Source organism: Panthera tigris, chromosome F3 (genome assembly GCF_018350195.1).
Source record: "Panthera tigris isolate Pti1 chromosome F3, P.tigris_Pti1_mat1.1, whole genome shotgun sequence".
NCBI lineage: Eukaryota > Metazoa > Chordata > Mammalia > Carnivora > Felidae > Panthera > Panthera tigris.
In genome coordinates, this window is record NC_056678.1 from 34,102,508 (window position 1) to 34,124,871 (window position 22,364).

At 40.1% G+C, this 22,364-nt stretch overlaps 1 long non-coding RNA gene across 1 annotated transcript; it reads left to right on the top strand.

Moving 5' to 3' along the window:
* The first annotated feature begins 518 nt into the window (after positions 1–518).
* On the top strand, positions 519–21,566 carry LOC122235960. Its single transcript, XR_006214124.1, has 5 exons — positions 519–567; positions 3,722–3,810; positions 19,999–20,058; positions 20,161–20,361; positions 21,248–21,566. It is a non-coding gene; the product is annotated as an uncharacterized LOC122235960 (long non-coding RNA).
* Positions 21,567–22,364: the final 798 nt, after the last annotated feature.

The following is a 22,364-nucleotide window of genomic DNA, read 5'->3' on the forward strand; positions in this document are numbered from 1 at the left end:
CTCGGGACATAAAGTGTTCTTCTTTTTAGGATCCGGGATTATACCTCAATATAAATGGCTGACGGAAGTAAACAAAACGAGCCCAGTGCACTGCCTGGTGACATGCGGTAATAAAGATCAGCGGTGAGGGATGGAAGGGCTCCCCGGCCATTTCTAGATGTCACAGAAGCAGTTCTTAAACTCCGTGGGTGGTAGAACGCTGGAAAACAGGGACACTAGACCATATGGAGATCGCTACAGCTTCTCGCAAGGAAAGATGAGAAGCAGCTTTGCCTCTTTAAGGGAATGGCGCACTGAGGGACCATGATCCCTGGGTCTCTCCCTGAAGTCTCGCTACCTATATATTTATTTGAAAGTTTACTTCACCTAAATTGATGAGCTCCAATCTGTTACAACCCAGGACATTTCAGCCACAGGCTACGGGATGTACAGACATCGGGATAGCGGTGCCAACGCAGAGCTGAGTCGAATTAGATCACGTGGTCAGCAGGTTACAGGGGTGTTTACAGTCCTGTCCCCCCCCCCCCCCCGGATGCAAAAGAGAGCACACCAGCACAACTAAAAATGGTAAAAGCTTTATATTCAGGATGGGAAGGGTAGTAGATAGTTCATCTCCTGGGGAAAAATTTTGCTTTGCTAGACAATAAACCACACGTGCAGGATGACCTATGGGATGGTCACTGCTGGCCCAAAGCAAATGTTAAATAATTTTATTTTGGCTTGGCTTCTTGGTGAACAGGCAATTTCAGAAGCAGCAGATATCTTGGGAGAGAGGTAACTTGGGGGCAGGGGGGACCATATAACAGGAAGGGGTGCAGGTAAAAAAAAGGATGATGCTGGAGAAGAAGCTGGGAAGCTGGAAGGAAGGTCCAGGGGTCCACTTTCTACTCTCATTATATTAATCCTCAGACCTTGGAAAGTCTGACTGGGCTACTATTCCGACTTAAGGCCAAGCTACTATCCTGTGTCTTATTAACCTGATGCATCTGTGGCCAAAAGCACAATCTGGCTTTGCTCTATCCCTTTTCTATAAATCCCCATCAAGTTAACCAGATTTGTAGTCACAGCCAATAAATATACCATACACTGGCCTTTCTCAAGGCCCAAGGCATTTTACTTGTGTCCAGGCCAAGAATTAAAATGAGATTTCAAGCCCCTTAAACTGATTCTGGGTCTTGCAGTTAGGCTGACAAATGACATTATTCTTGTCGAATCCAGCAGGTGCCAAAGTCCTTATCCTCAAAATCTGATGGCTTTGGATGTAGATCAAGGGCCGAGTTTCCTAAAGGTGATGTGACTGATACCACCCAAAATCTCCCATTGCCATTGTCTTAGACTTATTTGGGGCAATTTTCCCTAAACTTTGTGAGGTGTCAGACAGCTTGAAAATCATAGTGCTCTTTGCATAACACTATGAAATATGGATGTATTTAATTCCAGCATTTGAACTAGGGACAATTTTACTGGCAGAAAATGACTATATTATAGGTATGCAACATAAAATGTTGATGCAAAAAACAGGCTCTTGAGGGAGGCACGATCTGTTGTTTCTGAGTCTTGCCATTAATATTCATTTGTTGCTTGTTCATTTGTTTTGTTGTCTGCCTCACAGACAAGCAGTGGAAACCACCAAAGATTTAAGAAAAATTTATGGGAAGAAAATTTAAAATGGAAAACATTCTATCCATTAAGCTATTGTTTCTTCAAAATGGGCAACACTGACATTATTCAATTTCCGTGGTGAAAAATCTTGGATCAGCACGTGGGACATTGGTAATCTTTGAGGAAGAGGTTTGAAAAGTACAGACGGGAATCGGCACGATATAGGTTAAAAACGTGAAACTCAGGATCAGACATACCCAGACTTGAGCCCTCCATCTATATCAGTTACCAGCTCTGTGATTGTGGGCATGCCATTTAACCTTTCTTTGCTATAATATTCTCTTCTGTAGAATGGTTATAATTGTTAATATCTGAGAATTATGTGAGTAAGGTGGTATATCATTAAGGATGCTTTCATTAGAAGCAAATAAATTTGGCGTAAATTCAGGAAAAGTAATTTATTGCACGGGGTGCCTGGGTGGCTCAGTCGGTTAAGCGTCCAACTTCAGCTCAGGTCATGATCTCACACTCTGTGAGTTCGAGCCCCACGTTGGGCTCTGTGCTGACAGCTCAGAGCCTGGAGCTTGCTTTGGATTCTGTGTCTCCCTCTTTCTCTGACCCTCGCCTGTTCATGCTCTGTCTCTCTCTGTCTCAAAAATAAATAAAAACATTAAAAACAAACTTAAAAAAAAAAAGTAATTTATTGCAAGGCTATCGGGACTTTACAATGTCCACAAGAGCCTGAAGAATCAGGCGGTGGCAATGGGGATGAACCAAAGGAGCTCTGGAGGCAGAGGTTGAAAATCTAGCAATAATTTTGTAACAGAAACTAGTCTGAGCATGCTCAATCGAGTGGAACTGACCCAACACGGTCAGTCTCTGACTTTCTGATCCTATTTGAAATATCAGAGAGAAAACATCTAATTGTTCCAGACTGGGTCACTGAGGCCACTTCTTGTTCAGGAGTAAGGGGCATCACTGATTGCAATTTCTCTAACGGATAATATTTCGTGAGATAAAGGCGTTCCAATGAACTGAAATAGGATACTATTAGAAAGGAGGAAATGAATGCCAGAGAGCTTAAAACAAAAATGCCTTCATTTTGCCCCAGCTTTATTGAGGTATGATTGACAAATAACATTGTAATATATTTAAAGTATATAATGTGATGATACGATATACATATACATTGTAAAAGAATTCCCATAGTTGAGTTGATTAACACCTCTATTACATATTTATCTTTTTATCCCTTTTTTGGTGAAAACACTGAAGTTCTACTCTCTTCACAATTTTAATTATACAACATAGTGTTATCAATTATAGTCACCATAAAACAAAAGTGTCTTTTATAGATGAAGTTTGGAGAGTGCCTGATACCTAATAGCTACTCAGCGTATGGCATTTAATCTCACTTTTCTCGTCTCGTTTAAGGCAATCAGATGGTTCACACTAGGCGGAGCTGACTTGGGGTTCTAGCTATTACTCAGTACTATTTTGATATTAGCCCAATAATTTTTAAGAGTGTGAGAATCCTAGATCTCTGTGGTTTTCCATCTCCCTGGAATGAGACATGATTCGCTCACAAAAGGGCTTCAAGAGGAGTCCAAGAGTTTCTAAAGATGCAGTTTCTCAGGTCTGGGGCCCATAGAGGTAGCTAAAACCGAGTAACTCTGTCTAATTCACTATCTTCGTGACATTTAAGGACTTGTGGTTACATACATCATTGTTTCCAAGACGTACTTGAAGATCTACATTTGGGATCGTTATGAAAGAAAATCAGTTCTATGATCACCCTTCTGGTCTGTAAATTGTGCATCTCTGATAGATCTTTTCAGAATGAACGTGGTCAAAAAGACTTGTCCCCTTTTTTATCTCTGCTGATTACAAACTAAATCTACAAATGTCCCAGAGAGTTTGGCAAATCGAAACCATCAGCATATGGTAACTTCATTGTTTCTCCTGGGGTGACTGGGAACATTTGTTTGGAGGCATATTTTCACTGCCGACTAGACTCTAAAAGCTACCTTTTATTCTTCCCTCACTTCTTGCTCAGCCTGGTTATTTTATTTGCTAAATTACAGTCTAATTTTATTCTTATATATGTTTGCAATTTCAGGAGAACCTCCTAACTAGGATCTTTTGAAACGCCAACAACTTGCTTTCGACGTTTTAAAACAGACTCATTTCCTCCCAGTTATAATCCAGGTAACAATGTGGGATGACACTCTTTGTACCGGACTATACTTCCCCATTTTACCCTTGTGACCAAATTCACCACATCGCCTCTGGAGTCCTTCATTAAATTATCAGGACTCTACTGCATTCGGGATTGATTTGATGGGGGACTTGGGGGCCATCAGAGCCACAGGGTCGCATCACCAGCTTTCTTTTCCTTTTTTCCTTCTTAAGTCAAAAAATGACTTTGGTTTGTCACAGCCTGACTCATCTATTCAGAAGTTTCTTCCATTAACTCTTTTAATAGTCTCTCTTCCAAGGCTCTGACGAGATTAAAGTTATTTTCCCCCTAGAGGCGGGAAGAGCTCCTGCCTTCCACCATAATTCACTGTCTCCAGCTAATGGGCAGGGGAAGGAGGGGTGGAGGTTATTGCCAGACTAGGCCAAGCTTTGTAATGACTGTGGGGTTATTGAAAAGGTGGAACAGTGAGCGTTCTCTTTTCTCCTTAGGTCTTTGTGAGAATGCTGTTTTTGTCCCGTCTTTCACTCTAGTCTATATAAGGGGTGTTGGGAGACATCCCGTCCTTTCCTATTCACCCCCATACTTCTGGTTTGGCCTTAAACTGCCTTCATTAGTGATTCATTCTTTCAACTTACGGTTCTAGATGTTCTAAAAGTTTTTAGTAGAATACCATATTGAGTTTTATATGTCATTAACATCTCATAAGAAATTTATTTCACACTTAGTGGATAACCGAATTCGAGCCAGAAAGATGAAAAGAGTCAGGGTAGCCTGTGTCCCTGGGTTAGCGGGAAAATGTGTGTCAGAAATTCCCAGAAGTTGAAAGCATCACTAAGAAAGCTTTTGCCAAACTTGATGATGTTTAACCCAGAGCTGGCTGATGTCTATCCCCCATACCTAAATATTGTCTGGATTCCTAAAGGACATGGGCACCTATTTTCTATTTCTCAGAATTAAATATTTGCCAACCACTCTCAGAAAAGTGTGTCCCATTCCTTTTTAAAACGTACCTGTACACCCTCTCTGATCCCTTTCCCTGGCACAAGTAGGGGGGAGATTACAAGGAAGATTTCCAAAGGAAAAGTGACAGGCACTCCCAGGCCACAGATAACATCAGAAGTGTGAGGGAATTAAAAACCATGGGAGGTGACTTATGTTTCCAGCTATGTTTTAATCCTTAGTCCTGGATTTGTCCTCCTTGGTATAAACAAACAAACAAACAAACAAACAAAAAAAACCAAAAAAACTAGAAAAATTGGAAAAAAAAATATAAGAAGCAAGTGTTTTCAGACACAGATAAAAAGCAGCACCAGACCATGATCCCTGAGGGAGGGAAACAAACAGGTGAGCCCTACCTTTGCCTTGGCTTTCTGCTTGGAAGCAATTTTTTTGAGCACAGTGTGCGGTTGGGAACACAAGCAAAGCGCAATTGTCTGGCTGAGTTGAAGATACAGTAATTGCAATTTGGGGAGGATGAGGAGGCTTAAGTCTGCTGAACCATATTGGCAGGAACTACACAGAGAAAGAACCCTTAAAACCAGCAGGATGGTTCCTCTGAGTTGGTTGTTGAATACTAAATCATATACTTGTTGGGTAAGACCCTGTAAAGGCGGAGCAAAGAACAAATATCGTGAAAACAAAACAAAACAAAACAAATGGGTAGCTACAAGCCGAATGATTCTTACAGAGCAGACTAGGATATGGTCAAGTCCCAAGCTGTCAGATTAGAGAGAATCCAGAAGCTCAGATATAAACTAGATATACAGTGAATGTTACTCTAAACATGACAAAATTTAAAATTCTTCTTTTGAAAGGATTAAGAGGGTCTCATGTATTTTAACTGCCAACCCAGACAAAACTCAATACTCTTTGAAGGAAGACAACAAAATCAGTATTTGAAAATATAATATTTACAATGCCAAGCACCCAGTAAAAAATAACCAGATATGGAAAAAAAGCCGGGGACCATGGAGAGGGGGAAAGAAAAGTGGGACCCATAATTAAGAGAAAAACCAATCTATAGAAGCAGATGCAGAAGTGATAGAAAGAACAGATAAACAGCTATTATAAGCATAAAATCACTATTATATATATATTCAAGGATTTAAAAAAAATAAGATCATAAAAAGGAGGGAAATGAAAGATGTAAAATTTAATCAAATGGAGTTTCTAAAGCTGGATAATACAGTATCCAGAATTAAAAATTAACTTAATGGGAGTAACAGCAGCTTATAAACTGCAAGGAAAGAATCAATGAACTTGAGAGTACAACAATAGAAGTTATCCAAGCTAAAGCATAGAAGGCAAAAAGAATGAGAAAGACTAGATGTTTGATAAAACATCAAATAACCTAATGTATGTAGTTGGAATCTTAGAAGGAAAAGAGAGAAGAAGAAAATATATTTGAATGAATAAGTTCAATTTCCCCCCCACATTTGATAAAAGATATATGCCTCCAGATATAAAAAATCTAACAAAACTCAAGCGGGATAAACAAAGAAACCACACCACAGGGCATTATAATGAAATAACTGAAAACCAATAATAAAGAAAAATCTAAAAAAGCGTCTAAGAGGGAAAAAGATACACAGGGCAAAAAACAAAAAAAACAACAAAAAACCCCCAAAAAACCCAAAAAACAACAAACAAAAACCTACAGACTTTCCATCAAAATAATATGAGCCAAAAGATAGCGTATACATATTTTTACAGTTCTGAAAGAACAAAACAAAAACAAAGACAAAAAGTCAACTTCTCAGGGGTGCCTGGCTGGGTCAGTTGGTGGAGTATGGGACTCTTAACCTTGGGGTCATGAGTTCAAGCCCCATGTTGGGTGTAGAGCTTACTTTAAAAAATTACACAAAAATATTTTTAAAAAAGTTAACGTCTCAACCTAGAAATCTAAAAGCAATGACTATATCCTTCAAAAATGGTAGTAAAAGTTTAGATCTATACAGAGGACTGAGGAACACTAGAAATGATAAATGGATGAGTAAATATTTTTTTTTAAACTTATTTAAGAGATAATTGCCCATTTAAAGCAAAATTAATAATAATGCAAGTGGAGCTTATGACATTTGCAAAAGTAAAAAGACCATAATATATAAGTATAAGACCATAATAGCACAAAAGAGAGATGGGAAGATCTAGGAACTCTGTAATTAACTCCTCATTTTGTTCAAGAAGTAATATGTTAAATGTAGATTGTGTTAAGATAAAGATGTGTAAACCCTATAGCAATGGTTAATTTTTTAAAGATAATAAGCCAACAATAAAATAAAGTGAAATAATAAAACATATCTAAAAAATTCAAAGGAGACAAAAAAAGAGGTAGAAAGATACAGAGAAACATGGAATAAATAGAGAGTAAATAACAATATGACAGACTTAGTCAAACAAATCCACAGGTGTATTGAATAAAATAGTTGAAGTGAAAGACAGCCAGTGTCCTATTGGATGGGAAGGCAGAACCTAACTAGCTCTGGCCTAGAAGAAAGTCTTTTACATCTGAAGATGGAGGTAAGATGAAAGGGGAAGGATGGGAAAAGTATACCAAGGAAACCAGAATCACAGGAAACTGCAGTGACTATATGAAGAAAAGTCGATTTGAGGACAAGAAATGTTTTTGTAGACAAAAGAAGACATTTTGCGATGATAAAAGGGTCAGTCCAAGAGGAAAGTGTAATAATCAATCAATCCTAAACGTGATTGGAAAACTTGACATTTACTTCGCTATAATTGGAGATTTCTATACACCTCGCTTGGCAATTGAAAAGAAAAATCAAGTGGACCAAGTGAAAAGAAAATCAGGGTAATACGTATAGAGAAGATTCGAACATCATTGTCAACTACCTTAATTTCATTGACACTTATGTATACAAAAATGAAAGCATATATATCTTTTAAAGTGCACATAAATGTTCACCAAAATAGACCATATGCAAGACAAAAACGAGTCTTAGTAAATTTAGATGGATTGGAGTCATTCAGGGTATATTCTTGGACTACAATATAACTAAATTGGAAATAAATGAAAAGCATACTTCTAGAAAATCACTTAATCTTTGGAAAATTAGCAACAGACCCCTAAATACTTTATGTGTCAAAGAAGAAATCTCGGGGGCAATTGGAAAATATTTTGAACTTGATAATAATAAAGTCATAATATGTTACGATTTGTGAGAACACCTGAAAGAGTGCTTAAAGAGAAAACGTAGATGTTTACATTAGAAAAGAGGTGCCGAAAATCAAGGATCTCCTGTAAAAGCCAAAAAAAAAAACCAAGAACAAATTATCTCAAAGTCAGTAGAAGAAAGAAAATAAAAATAGTAGTTGAAATAAATGAAATAGAGAATAAAAAATAGAAGACAATCAGTAAAGCCAAAAGCTGATTCTTTGAGAAGTTAAAATTATTAAATATCTTGCTAGAACGACCGAGAAAAAAAAAAATGAAAAGGAAAATTACCAATATTGGAAATGAATGAGGAAATATCACTATAGACTCTCCAAACACTAAAAAGGTAATCAGGTATAACTTTTTTCACTTAATCAATTTTGAGCATTTTCCCGTGGGGGGAAAAATCAGAAAATATTAGAACTTTACGGCAACATATTAAACAAGTTAGATGAAATGGAAAAAATTCCTTTAAAGAATGATATTACCAAAAATGATACAAGAAGAAACAGAATACCTGAAAAGCCTTCCATCTACTAGATATATTAAATTCATAATTTAAAATTTTTCTACAGGGAATACTCCAGACCCAAATTATTGAATTATATCAAATATCTGAGGCAGAAATAATACCAATCCAACACAAATTAACTCAGAAACTGCTTTCAAACTCAAATATGAGACCAATGTTATTCTTATAGCAAAGTCAAACAAAGACAGCTCCCAAGAGAAAACTACAGACCAATATCCCTTCTAAACATGGATATAAAGGGGCGCCTGGGTGGCGCAGTCGGTTAAGCGTCCGACTTCAGCCAGGTCACGATCTCGCGGTCCGTGAGTTCGAGCCCCGCGTCAGGCTCTGGGCTGATGGCTCGGAGCCTGGAGCCTGTGATTCTGTGTCTCCCTCTCTCTGACCCTCCCTCGTTCATGCTCTGTCTCTCTCTGTCCCAAAAATAAATAAAAAAAAACGTTGAAAAAAAAATTTTTTTAAATAAACATGGATGTAAATATTCTTAACAAAATAGTAGAAGACTGAGTCCACAATATATAAAAAGGATTATAAACTGAGAGATCAGATTTATGCCAGGAATGTAAGGTTGAATTAGCTGAGAAAAATTTAAAAGAACCTAATAGATGAAGAGACATATCATATTTATGGACTAGAACACTCATAATTGTTCACATGTCAATCTCCCCAAATTGATCTATAAAATCATATCAATTTTATTCAACATTTCCACCAGGCCTTTTAAATAGCAATTTATAAGCTGATTCTGGTATTTAGATGGGTCTAAAAAAATCCCAGATTATTCAAACCATTTTTTTAAAAAGAATAAAGTTTTAGGACTCACAGTATATGATTTTAAAACTCATTGTAAAGCTGTAGCTATTGAGACAGAGTGATATTGATGGAAGTATAGAGACACAGACCAATAAAACAGAATAGAGAATCTAGAAATAGGCCTAAAAATAATCAATTTATTTTTGACCAATTGCCAAGACATGTCAATAGGGAAAGAATAATGCTTTCAATAAATGGTGCTGGCACAGTTAGATATCTCTAAAGAAAACAAACAAACAGCAATAGTGAATCACAGCCCTTACTTTACAAGATACACAAAACCAAACATAATCAAAATGGGTTATAGACCTAAATATAAATACTAAAACTATAAAACTTCTTGGAAAAATGCATAGGAAAAATACTTGTAATTTGGGATAGGCAAACATTTTTTAGACAAAGCACAAAAATCCTGTAATTTGGACTTTGCCAGAATTTAAATTTCCGTTCTTTGAAAGACACCATTGAAAAGATTTTTTAAAAGACAAAGTTTACAAGGGGAAAATATATTTATAGCACGTACCTTGGACAAAGGACTTGTATCCAGAATAAAGAACTCTTACAACTTACAAAAAAACAAAACAAAACCACAATTAAAAAGAAAAGGCGAAATATTTGAACGAACACTTCACAAAGCAAGATATAATCATGGCCAATAGGCACATTAAAAGATGCTTGGCATCATTTGACATCAGGAAAATGCAAATTTAAACAATGCTACAACTTATATCTACTAAAGTTAAGAAGATAAAGCTAAAGCTTTACGCTGAACAAGAGAAGCTACATACAAAAGAATAAATACCATGTGATTCAGTTTAGATAAGATTCTGAAACAAGGAAAATGCATCTATAGCAACAGAAAACAAATCAGTGGTTTTCTGGATCATGAATGAGGGAGAATTGATTAAAAACAAAAAAAAAAAAAAAAAAAAAAAAAAGGGAGGGGGGTCCCAGGGAAATTTTGAGGGATTATGGAAATATGATCTATCTTGACGGGCATGGTGATTACACAGGTCTCTATTTGTTAAAACTCAGTGAATTGTACACTTTAAATCTATGCATTTCATTACTGATAAGTGGTATCTCATTAAGTTCTATTTCAAAGTTAATAAGAAAAAGTGAAGAGTGGGAAGGGCTTTAAAATTCTCAAATTTAGGCATGTCCTTAATTTGTTGGTCCCATAGCATAGCAAGAGTATAAACAGGGATTCCTGTATGTCTGAAGATTTAGGAAGTATCATACTGAGATAAAAAGTCTCACATAAAATATATTCTTGACCTCTTACCCTCACACAAATACCTGAATTATGACCTGGAAGCCAGATTTGAGCTTAGGATTCTGGGACTCCCATGACCTAGAGCACTGTCATATATATAGACTGTTAGCTTTTCATCCACCCCAATTTTCTTTCTATCTATCTATGCTTCACATAACGCACATGGACATCTCAACTTCTATGTGCAAATTCTGCCCACCTGGCCCACAAAGCACTGCCTATTGGCCATTCCTGTGGGGTTGCACACTGAGAGTGTAGTTCACTCTTGCAAAGACAGACCCAGGAGGAGGTACATACAGGCCCTGGAGAGTGGCTTGGGGTCATGTGAGTGGGAAATTACAGTCTCACAACCTGATCTAGAGAGGGACATGGGATCTAGGTAAGCACCAGTCGTGGTTCCAAGGACTACTTGCCTGATGGGGAGATTGTAGCTGGATGACAAGCAGAAAAGGGCCTCTAATACAGGATTCCAGCCAGGGTCTGGAACTCTCTCTCCCTGGTCTGAGAGCTGCATTGACCAAAGGGCAGGCATCTCAAATACTTTTGCCAGGAAGCTATCATGAGAGGACTCTCAGAGGAATAATTCTTCCTTCCAATCCTTTTATCTTCTCCCCTTCCTTCCTTCCTTCCTTCCTTCCTTCCTTCCTTCCTTCCCTCTTTCCTTTTTTAAGGACTCACAGTATATGGTTTTAAAACTCACTGTAAAGCTGTAGCTATTGAGACAGAGTGATATTGATGGAAGTATAGAGACACAGGCCAATAAAATAGAACACAGAATCTAGAAACAGGTCTAAAAATCAATAATCAATTTATTTTTAACCAAGTTGCCAAGACATATCCATTCCTTCCTTCCCTCCTTTGTTCCTTTTTTCCTTCCTTCTTCCTTTCTTCTAAGTATGCATTGATACAAATCAATTTGGCATAAGCCTTTGTAGTTGAGCAAAGCAATGTAACCCATGGTACCTATTCTTGAAGGAATTTACAAACCAGTTGGAGAAATAAGATAGAAACATGTGGAAAACAATTCAACCAAGGCATGTTATGATGCAATGCATTATTGGCTGTAAGATCCTTGGAAAGGGGGTTCAGTGTGCATTAGCATAGTTAGAAAGTCCCTGATATTCAAGTCAATCAATAACTCGACTTGGGAAAGCTAAGTAAAGATTAAGGAACTGGGGACAAGAGGTATTCTCAGGACTAAATGGCATTAGCAAAGACGTGACTATGGGAATACACATGGCAGGTTTTAGGAAAGAATAAATCAGTCCAGCTATAGATGAATATGCAATAAAGAAAAAGCCTCGGTTTTAAAGCTAGAAACTTGAACATACATTTGGAAAGCTAGGTCGGGGACGGATTAGAGGGAATAGAGCTCTATAGAAAGTATGTAGTCACTAACAATGAAAATATCTGGTATACTCGAAAGCTTACAAAACTTGTTCTCGTGCATTATCTAAGCTGATCTTTACGAACTTTGGAGGATGTTTTGTATGGAGGGAATACAATGTTTCATAGAAGGGAATGACTTGCATATGCTTACAGTGCTAGCCATGGTGGAGCCAGGACTCAAACTCAGGTCTCTGGGCTTGCAGACTTAAATTCTCACCTTGTGGAATATGGCCTCGTAGGTAAAGTATGCCCTAGTTACTCTCACTAATGACAATAGCATCTTCTATAGGGCACTTCACCTGTGTGTTTGAATGAATGAATGAATGAATGAGTTGAAGTACAAGAAGGAACTGGAACAAACTGCACAGTAGAATCACCTAGCAGATGGGGCACCTGGGCGTCTCAGTTGGTTAAGTGTTTGATTTCTGCTCAGGTCATGATCACGTGGTTCGTGAGTACAAGCCCCACATTGGGCTCTCTGCTGTGAGCCCAGAGCCCTCTTTGGATCCTCTGTCCCCCTCCCCCTCTGCTCCTTCCCCCCCCCCGCCTCTCTCTCTCTCTCTCTCTCTCTCTCTCTCTCTCAAAGTAAATAATAAACTTAAAAAAAAAGAGAATTACCTACTGGAGTATCTAAACATACTAATGCCTAGGATCCATACCAGAGATTTCCTATTTGTGTTGGGTTTTTCCACCCATGGCAAAGGTTACCATCTAGGCCTCCCATAGACCTTCCCCAGCCAAAGTCATATCACCACATAAATGTGTTTGGGACGAGGGTCACACGCTTTCTTTAAATGGAGCTATGGGCAACTCAATTCTTTTAGGACAGAAGGCGATCCTACATAATTTCAATAAATTAAACAAAAATGAACACGGCTTCCGGAGCTAACAGGGGCAGATTTGGGGCTGAGTGAGCCTGTGACAGGTCTGGAAAATGTAAGAGGGATGACTTCTTTTTCCTCTTGCCTTTGTAATATTTCCAATAACTGTGCCATTAAACTCCTTAGATAACATTAAAAATTATTTAACAGAGAGCCTTCATGAACAATGAAGTGAGAGCCTCCTGTCTGGACCATCCACACGGTATGCATACCAAACAGGCGCGCTGGTGTTCATCCCAGGATCTCTGCCTGGTACACAGGGAGAGAAAGCAGGAGAGCAAGGAACTGAAACAGAGGGAGAGAACGGGTGTGAATTTCTAGATAACAATGCAGATGAACTAGTTTTCCTTAAGCCCCTCCAACTTCATTCTCTGAACATTCGTGCCCTTGTGTGGTTCCTATAGGTTTGGAAACAGAGTGCAAAGGCCTGACAGTAACAGCTGTTAAAGACTCCCTGCAGATGAAAATGAAAGCCAAACTAGCATGCACATGTGAAAGGGATTATCAACCAAATGTGTTGATTTTATCCCTGGGTCTTTGCAGCAAAAAATGTATGTCTCCTGAATAATAATGATGTCTTGCACTCCCATCATGCCTTCCTTTCCAGGACTCTGAAGGATTCTATTTTGTCATTTGTCCACTTATGGGGAAGGAGGGAAGAGAGACTGTAAATGTTTCCTAGGGTGACCAACCACCTCGGTGTGACGGGTTTCAGTACTGAGAGTCAGCCTCATGGCATCCCCAGGAAGCCCTCAGTCAAGGGCAAATCGGGACAGGGACCGTTGGTCAACGGAATTTCTCCCAATGTTTCATGTGAGATTTCTGAGTTCTGTGGTGACACAGTTCCCTGCACTAGGGGTAAGAGGACCTGCTATTGTTTTTTAAATGTATAGACACAAATATTGTATACTTGTTAAAGAAAAATTAAGACGTGTGTGTGTGTGTGTGTGTGTGTGTGTGTGTGTGCATGCACGTATGTGGAGAGGAAAGCATAGACATATATATGCATGTATTATATATACACATATATATATTTGTATTTATGGAATTGTATATTTGTGTGTATATATATATATATATATGTACACAAATGCCCTTCCACATACTGCTTTGTTACCTGTTTTTCATTCTTCATGTACCTTAGCATGAATATCTTTTCAAGACTATATTGTATCTAGAGCTGTAATTATTATTATTTTTTTTTAATGTTTATTTATTTTTGAGACAGAGAGAGACACAGCATGAGCAGGGAAGGGGCAGAGAGAGAGGGAGACACAGAATGTGAAGCAGCCTCCAGGCTCTGAGCTGTCAGCACAGAGCCCGACGCGGGCCTTGAACTCACAAACTGTGAGATCATGACCTGAGCCGAAGGCGGACGCTTAACCGACTGAGCCACCCAGGCACCCCTAGAGCTGTAATTATTTTTTCAAGATGCGTGGTGTTTCACGATAAAACTATTCTATGCTGCATTCAGCCAATCTCCAACGGTTGCCTCCATATATACACACACGGCATATTGTTGCTTTTAAAAATGGGCCTGCAAATAACACCATTATCATATATAATTGAAGATCTTCTGATTGCTCCTAGTTCATGTCAATGTCCGCATAGTTTATCTTTCCCAAATCCCAACTATTTTAAAATGAGTTCCCCCGGGGGGCCTGGATAGCTCAGTCAGTCAGCATCCGACTCTTGATTGAGGTTCAGATTATGATCTCGTGGTTTCGTGAGTTCAAGCCCTGTGTCGGGCTCTGTGCTGACAGCGTGGAGCCTGCTTGGGATTCTCTCTCTCCCTCTCTCTCTGCCCCTCCCCTACTTGTGCTATCTCTATCAAAATAAATAAACTTAAATAAAATAAAATAAAATAAAATAAAATAAAATAAAATAAAATGGGTTTCCCCCGAACAAATCCTGAAACAAGGATTTTGAGGTAGGTGATTTGTTTAGGATGTGATTCCAGGTGGCCCAGTAAGACAGTGAGACCGATCATAGGTGAATGACTGAATGGGTTTCTTGTGTGGGAACTGGGGCTCAGTACAACTCAGGGCCTTCTGAGACATTGTAAAGCACGCTTCAGAACAGGGTGTCAGAGGGGTGGTGAGGTTGGGGAATTTTCCCATTAATTTCCTTCCCTCCGTGATTAGAAGTCACTTTTGGGACATGAACTTTGCACCTCATGTAGGCCAAGGAAACGTCTGTGGTCAGAGAACATCCCCAGGCAGAGATGCGGAAAGCTACGAGCATTTCTGAGAACTGTCTAGGGTGACCTCCAGGGTGGACCAAGGAGGTATAGGAGGGCACCCACAGCATCTGCCCCTCTGCCTCTCAGCCCCTGACTTCGTCTTCTCTGGTGAGGTTGTATTACCCCCACCGCAGCATCTGTTGGTAGCAATTTCTATATTACCTCATAACATCCCACCGTCCAGCCCTGTCCTGGCTCTTTCACTCCCTCCGGGCCCCCAACCTAATAATTGTTTTATCACATTGGAAGCCGTCACACGTTGACCCAACCATTCTTTCTCTGTCACACATCCCCTTCAAGGCGTCATCTCCCTCCTTCGCCATCATCGTAATCATACCCTTGGGTATTTCCTCAACTCTCTTGCCTCTCTCTCTTCAAATTGTGCTAGTCTGGAAAAATCCCATTCCTTAGTCAAGTCCAAACGTCTGTCTAATTTATGCGTGTAGCCTCATTGTATTTTATTTATTTATTTATTTATTTATTTAACATTTATTTATTTTTGAGACAGAGAGACACAGAGCATGAACGGGGGAGGGTCAGAGAGAGGGAGACACAGAATCTGAAACAGGCTCCAGGCTCCGAGCTGTCAGCACAGAGCCCGACGCGGGGCTCGAACTCACGGACCGCGAAATCATGACCTGAGCCGAAGTCGGCCACTTAACCGACTGAGCCACCCAAGTGCCCCATCCTCATTGTATTTTAGACATACCACCTTCTCTCTCCTTAAGCCTCCAAAATCTACCCAACCCTCACACTCAACTGGTTACATTGCTTCTTTGAGGAACTGAATCACTCAGAAGAGAAGTTTCCACAGTGCAGCCATATCTCCCTTTTGCATCTGTACCCTCCTGTTACTTTTCGCCTGAATATTCACCTCAGGGTCATATCTCAACGGCTGAGTTTTGTGCTGGGGGCTGTCCCCTCTTGCTTCCCTGAGGACAGAACTAATTCTTTGCTCTTTCCCCTACATCATCTGTTTTTCCCTAGGCCACTTTCATCGAGACACAAACATGGTAAGTATTCCTCCTGTGCTAGAGATATTTTCTTGAGATCACACCCCCCTCAAACTTTTGCCTCTTTGTTTTTGCTCCCCTTTATAGCAAAACACCTCAAAATAGTCTTTTATACTTATCGTCCGCCATTTTCCTCATCTTATCTCCTAAATCAATGTCAATCAAGTTTCCATCACCACCACTGCAACAATAAACCACTTGTAAATGCCAATATTGATAAATCCACATTAATAAACCCAATGGCTGGTTCTCGTCCCTCATCTTACTCGTAGCTGCATGGAGCTCAAGCTGATCCCTTTCTTTCCCTTGCTATATGTTCCCCACTAGACAGTATTATTTTTGGTAATCGTTTTAACTCACTGATGCCTTCTTCTCAATCTCCCTCTTCACCTCTGGAAACTCTAAGATTGGAAATGTCTGGGCTGAATTCAACACCATTATTAGTCTCTGTTTATATCTGATTCCAATGTCTATATGCTCTTTATCTACTCTCGTGTCTTTAATCAAGCTCCCAGCTTTAATTACCACCTGTCTGCTGGGAAGTCCAAATTTATATCTGTAGTCTAAACTTCTCCCTGATCTCTAGAATAATATACCCAACTCCTGTTCAACAGCTCTATGCGGAGGTCCAAAAGACATATCAAATCTGAGATGCGTAAACCCAAAACACATGATCTTCTCACTCAAGCCTGCTCCTTCCTTTCAATCTCTCCGTCTCAGTAAACAGAAACTCCATCCTTCCAACTGTTCATTCCAAAACCTTGTAGCTATCTGTATGCCTATGCTTTTGTCACATATTATCTCAAATCCATCAGCAAATCTTCTAAGCTCCCACACTCAAACTACAACTGAAGTCAACAACCAGGCTGGTCTACAGAACAGAAATCGCTGTTATTTCTCGCCTGGATTACCGTGATAGCCTCCTAAGTGGTCTTCTGCTGCTGGCCTTTCCTCTGTGAAGTTTAATCTCACCTCCAAAGTGATTCTTCCAAGAATTGAATTATATTGGTTATTCTTTGTTTAAGATCCACTAATAACTTCAGAACCCACTCAGTAAAAGCCTATAAGGCTTGGCATGGTCAGACCCCACAGTATCTCCATGACCTCATCATTTCCTCCTCTCCTCCCCCTTTTCCACTTTACTCCAATCCCGATGACCTCCTCATTATTCTTCAGTTGGGTCAGACAGACTACCACCCCGGTATCTTTGTCCTTGCTGGCATCTCTGTAGCATACCCCCTCTTCTATTGAAGTTACTCAAATTTCACTTCTCAGGTGTTTGCTGACCACCATATTTAATGCCGTAGCCACCACATTCCCACAGCCCCCCACTCGCTATGCCTTTCCAAACTGTATTGTTACCATAACAGTCATCAACACGTGGCGTGATGTTTTTAAAGCACATTCATCTATTGGTTATATCTCTTTGTCCTAGAATGCAAGCTTCATAAGAGCAAGGATTCTATCTTTGGTTCTCTGTTCCTAGAAAAGTGCCTGGCATGTGGCTGGTGTTTAACTGATATTTGTTGAAGAAGTGATTAAATGAGAACCTGGTTTGGTCTCCCAAACAGGTTTTTCCATTTATTAGCTGCGTGACCTTAGGCAAGTCTCTGGAACATCCCAGCTATATTTCCTCAGCCATACAGTCGTATAGCAAAACCTAATTTATGGTACTGTTGTAAGGAGTCATGTTTGCAAAATATCTTATTGTAACACTTGGCATGAAATACACATTCAATAAATATCCACGGAGTCTATTTTCCCTAAACAGAGACTACCAAAATTTCTTACAAATTACAGAATTTATTTCTTCCGTCTTTCCTACCCTACCACCTGCCCTCAGGTATTTTCACCTCTGCTTTTATTTTCCATGCATTTTGTGAAGCAAATAGCAATTGTTCACCTTGGGCCGCTCAATTGACAACGTGGGTGTTACCAGTGCCTGGTGTCAAATAATCAGACCTTCCTTCCTTCCTTCGTTCCGTGTCTTTATTGTCGACCTAAAAGACCATGTGTAGGAGATTTAATAGACTTGGAAGAAACTGTCCCATGAGCTTAAAATTTAATTATGAAGCTAAAATGTCGCCCTTCCAACAGTTGGATATGAAGCAAAATGACTCAGATCTAGTTATTAGATGTATGCAGGAATGAATGTTTTGATGGTTACAAATGTAGAGAAAGCTCTCTTGAGAGAGGTAATATTTGATCTTAACCCTGAAGGATGGATAGGTATGTCGCTCACAGTAATTAATGTCAACGACAGCAACAAACCCCAAAAGAAGAGGCGCTCAACATAATAAGTGTTTATTGGTTGCTTGTGTCACACTTTGATGTGAATGGAGGGGCTCTTCTCGGTCAGTGCTCTCTCAAACGACAACGCACATGATCTTCTAGATATGCCCTTTGCACTGTCTTCTAAGACCGCCAAGGGCACCCTTTATCTCTACTAGCCCCTCAATAAAACAGTTTATAGGGTTAAATACAGAGTCTTGATTCAGTGTGACCTGAAGAGAGTGCTACTCTGATTTGGAGCAGCCAGTGAATGGTTTTAGGTTTCACAAAGGCTTGAAAGCAAGAGAGTATTGTGGCCAGTGCCCCAGAGAGGGTGTGTGGGTCTCAGGGTGTGGGATCGGAGAAAAATGGTGGACCATTCTCAACATTTTATACCAGAGGACAAACGAGAAGGCACTTGAGACTGGCATGGAAATGTATGGGTCTGTTGAAGAGACAGAAACACCTATAAATCAGGCAAACAGGTGTGCATGGGATTACAGGTTCATTAATGAAGCGATGGACCTTTGAGAGAGAGAGAGATTGCATTTCAGAAATTGTCATAAAGTGGTTTGTTTATGATGAGGCTTGTGACCTTGGAGGCTGCACGATGGCACCCTGCATCTCTTGTGAAGATTACAGTGTAATTATTACTCTAATGGGCTGCAAGCGAAGACTTTAACTAGAAAGTTCCTATTTTCTCTCTCAGAAGGGTATGAGCGGGTGAGATATTGGGACTAACTCAAAGGTAAGGTATTGCTTAAAACCATTTCAGCAAAGAAAAGAGAAGAAAAATGAAATTTCTAGGGAAATTCATTTAAAGTTTCATTTAAAGTTTATTTATTTTTTTGGTGGGGGGACACCTGGGTGGCTCAGTTGGTTGATATCTGACTCTTGGTTTCAGCTCAGGTCATGATCCCAGGGTCGTGTGATTTGAGTCCCATGTCAGGCTCCAAGCTGAGCATAGAGTCTGCTTAAGAGTCTCTTTCTCTTCTTCTGCCCCTCTCCCCCACTCGTATTCTCTCTCTCTATGAAAGAAAGAAAGAAAGAAAGAAAGAAAGAAAGAAAGAAAGAAGAAAGGAAGGAAAGAAAGAAAGAAAAAATAAAGAAGGAAGGAAGGAAAGAAGGAAGGAAGGAAAGAGAAAGAAAGAAAGAAAGAAAGAAAGAAAGAAAGAAAGAAAGAAAGAGAAAGAAAGAAAAAGAAAATAAAAGTTTGGTTTTTTGTTTTTTAAGTAATCTCTACACCCAAAGTGGGGCTAGAACTCATGACCCTGAGGTCAAGAGTTACATGTTCCTCCCTGAGCCAGCCAGGTGCCCCAGCCCTTCCATTTAAAGGTGGGTTGCATACCTTCCAAGATAAGCAGTACCTATTTTTCCTCAATGTGTCTCTCTTTCTCTCTCTTTCCTACCTTTAGCTTTATCTCCGATTCCATTTCTTTCTCTCTGTATTAGTTTTGGTTTTTCTATCTACATGTCTGTCTGTGGACCAGCCTTATCGCTCATATCTGGCCATGTGCCTCTGTTCTAAGGGATGATCAACTTTGTCCAACAGGCCATATAATCCTCCACACTTTTATGAAATAATGACTAAGTGCCTCTCTTTTCCAGTGTTACGCCAGGCCAAAGAAAAAGAAACCCAAACCGAAGCCATTAATTCCAGTCTCTAATGTAAGCAGGATGTTTTCCATAAAACAAACAATTATCCAAGATGGGGACTATTCCAGTGGACATAACAGATGATCTCTAACCAGTTTGTAATTTCTGTAACAGTCTATACCAGACTAGCCGGACCTGGACTTTACTCTTAACTACCTCTGGTTCCGCAACAGAATTCTCCAATGCCTCTTTGATGATCGACTTCAAGGCACTTTTACAGCAGCTGAGAGTTGACTTTACCTCACTCTGGAAGAGGCGCCGTCATCCGCCCGTTTGCTCTTAGTAAGAAAGCCATGCAGAGACATGAAGAAAGGGGTGAGATTATCTTTTTCTTCGTAAGGCTTTGTCCCAGAGAAAATGAGGAATTTTACGAAACGAACCTAATAATATTTCATATTTATCAAACACCTAATGTGTGCTGAACTGTGCTAAGCATTTTAGAGACACAAACTCATGTAACATGCACAACAACCCTGAGGAGTACTTACTCTTGTCAAGAAACTGAGGCTTAGTGAGGAAAGTAACACACTGGAGTCCCACCATCTGTAAGGAGCGGAACCATGTTTCACGTTGAAGGTTGACTCAAAAGTCCCCGTGATTGTGTGGCTACTGAGGGCCATACATTAAGGCCACATAACTGCTGAGCAGTTCTTAACTAGTAGGCATTTTTTCTGGAAAAAATTTTAAAAGTTTATTTCTTTATTTTGAGAGAGAGAGGGAGAGGGAGTGAGCAGGGGAGGGGCAGAGAGAGAGAGGGAGAGAGAGAGAATCCCAAGGAGGCTTTGCACCGTTAGTGTGGAGCCTGACATGGGGCTGGAACTCGTGAACCCTGAACTCATGACCTGAGCCAAAATCGAGTTGGTCCCTCAACCGACTGAGCCACCCAGATATCCTTCGTAGTAGGCATTATTACCTCCATTTTATATGTAGGAAAACTGAGGTCTAGAAATTAAGTATTTGACTAAGAGAATGTAGCTGGGAAGAGGTTATTTTGCATTTATACTCAGGCTTACCGAGTACCAAAGTACTTCACTCCTCAGAGTACTGTCTTTCTCAGCCTACTGCCTCTCGAACTCATTGCAGTCAAGATCTTATGTTCTTATCTCCAAGCTAGATCCCTGAGAGTGAAAGTTATTTTTTCCCCTCAGTATCAATCACCAAGTCAAAAATCGTATTTATTATTGGTTTTTTTAATATCTAGCATCTGCGAAGTTTGGTGGTCAGAACTGAAAGAGGTAGGAAGACCAGAGGCAACTCGTTCCTACTCTCAAGGAGCGATGGTCTTAATTGGAAAGAAGAAAGAGAAGCTCATGATAAAGTTAAATGGATTTTCTGGACAACAGAAGACGAGTCCTACGGCAGCATACGATGAATGGCTGAAAGTTACAGACAATATGTGCTGTAGGATTTCAGAGGAGGGAGGAATGGGGAGCAGATGGCCCCTGCTCTGTCCATAATACACCTTCATATATTTAAAGCCCATCATTAAGCCCTTTAGAAATCCCTTGCTTACGACAAATCTTTTCATCCTTACTTGGGAATGCTATTCGCCACCCCTTTCAGTGTGTGCTTGCTTCTCCTCCAGCCTTCCCGGTTTTCTTAGATACGTTGGCATCAGAAACACAACGTAACGAGACGAGTGAAGAGTTGTTCCTCTGAGGTTCCGTGTGAGCTGAACCTTTCCCTCAGACCATGGGATGACTTACAGGCAACAATGAAAAACCACTCTGTTGTCCCAACATACTCTTTTCTGGTATCCCCGAGTAAGTGAAAATATATGTGTAGGTATTGTCACATCAACCTTGAGATCGGGGGGCACGACCAGCCATTCAGCCCAAGCCCGTGGTAGACTCAAGGACGGGATTGGGGGGGGTGGGGAGGAGGCATGGGAAAATTCCCCAGCCGTCCCGTAGATTTATCCTTCCCATCCAGCTGGTGCTCAGCTTTGTGGACGCGTTATTGGGTAGCATCTTTAAAATAGAAATACTCTAGGGGTGCCCAGGTGGCTCAGTTGGTTGATCTCGTGGTTTGTGAGTTCGAGCCCCGTGTCGTGCTCCACACTGACAGTGCAGAACCTGCTTGGGATTCTCTCTCTCCCCTTCCCTCTCTGTCTTTCGCTCCTTCTCTCTCAAAATAAATACACTTAAAAAAATTTAAAAATAACAGAAATACTCTTGACTCCTAGATATACATAATCCCCTCCTCATAAAGCCTAAGAATGTGTTCGTGTGGCTGGGTGAGGGGGGAAGGGTAGCGGGATGTGAGATTACTGCTCCTGGCGGAGAAAGGGAATCAAGGAAGAAATTGCAAGAGACGCT